Genomic DNA, 1,669 nt, shown 5'->3' with positions numbered 1-1,669 from the left:
CCATAAGGGAGAAGTGGATTCAAACTAAACAAGAGTGTGTTTTTAATTATTGAATTTGAATTTAAGTTCATATGATCTTGTAAAATCAGGTAAAACCCCTTTTAAACTTGTTAATTATTAGGTTAATTTAATAGTAAGTAAATTAATTAGTAACACCGTTCCCTGTGATCGACACCCGACTTACCCAAGCTATACTGTAATCTGACTAGGTACACTGCCTATAAGTGCATAGTTAGTTAAGTTTGTTAGGTTATAAATATTAAAATTAGTGAGTACTTTTGTGCACATCAAGTTTTTGGCACCGTTGCCGGGGAACGACTTAGTTTTTAGCTTATTTATTTGCATTAAATTAATCGATCCTTCTTGTGGAGTAAAAAACCACAAAAAGTTAATTTTTCAGCAAAATAAAATTTTTCTGTCAATCACAGAGTCCACGATGTGGCCATATACCTGCCACGACGTGGACAATTAAAAAACTAAATTTATAGTTTGAAGTTAGTTTTCCTTATTTTAGTTCATTTTTACGTTTTTAGTTTAGCAAGTTGCAGGAGTTCATGACCAGAAGCTCAAACACACACTTGGTGCCACCACTGGAAGATCCCGAGTCTGCACTTCACAAGAAAAAGACGCCTTTACGAGAATTGAAGTCAGCTTTTTCTAGGAAGTCGGGAAAGAGGACAGGAGATTCAAGTTCATCAGCGAGGCACAAGAGCAATCTTGAGCATTTGGATCATACACCCATCCAAACCGAGTCCGAAAGCGATACCGAGCCGGAATTTGAAGAACACACGAGCGAACCCAAGAACGAGCCAAGGAACGAGATGGCAGGGATTGAAGAAATGTCCATGGGAGCTTACAAGAAGCGGATCCAAGAAGATGTGGGTCCTGGTTTAGTCCAACCCGCAATACCTACCACTACCACATTCGAGCTGAAGGGACACATATTGACTGCACTGAAGGACATCCCATTTTTCGGGAAAGATCATGAGGATGCTTTTAAGCATCTAGATGAAGTCAACGACATTGCAGATTACTTTAATGTCCCAAATGTCAACAGAAACACAGTCTTGCTTAGGATGCTTCCCATCACTTTCAAAGGAGCTGCTAAGGAGTGGTTAAAGGCACTCCCACCGGGTACAATCACCACTTGGGCTCAAATGCGTGAGCAATTCCTGGACCAGTTTTTCCCACCATCCAAGATAGCCAAACTCAAGAAGGCAATAGCCAACTTTGAGCAACAGCCGGGGGAGTCACTATACGAAGCATGGGAGCGGTACAAGGGCTTGCTCAGAAATTGCCCTCAACATGACCTAAATGTGCAGCAAGAGATGTCAATCTTTTATGATGGGGTCAACGTGATGACAAGACAACTCCTTGATTCTCAAGGACCGTTGACAAAGAAAAATCCAAGGGAGGTCAAGGAGCTAATTGAAGAATTCGCGAAGCACTCTCGCGAATACCACAACCCGAGGCAAGATGGAATCAAAGGCGGTGGAGGGGCCCAAACTGAAGAAATAGCAACTGTCATGGCCATGCTGAATAATATGGATCGCAGGATAACACAAATGGACCAGTCGATACATGCCATAAGAGTGGGTTGCGAGAGATGCAGTGGTCCACACATGACCAAGGACTGCAATGTAGATGAGTTTGGGAACAGAAAAGCTCA

The 1,669-nt window shown here is 42.1% G+C and overlaps 1 non-coding gene across 1 annotated transcript; it reads right to left on the bottom strand.

The window, feature by feature from the left end:
- Window positions 1–1,205: 1,205 nt before the first annotated feature.
- Window positions 1,206–1,312, bottom strand: LOC145103426 (small nucleolar RNA R71). The gene has a single exon (XR_013706519.1). It is a non-coding gene; the product is annotated as a small nucleolar RNA R71 (small nucleolar RNA).
- Window positions 1,313–1,669: the final 357 nt, after the last annotated feature.

The sequence above is a fragment of the Lactuca serriola genome, chromosome 4, assembly GCF_051521515.1.
Source record: "Lactuca serriola cultivar US96UC23 chromosome 4, Lser_US96UC23_V15, whole genome shotgun sequence".
NCBI lineage: Eukaryota > Viridiplantae > Streptophyta > Magnoliopsida > Asterales > Asteraceae > Lactuca > Lactuca serriola.
Note: the sequence above shows the minus strand (reverse complement) of the source record. Positions and strands in the feature narration are given on the sequence as shown.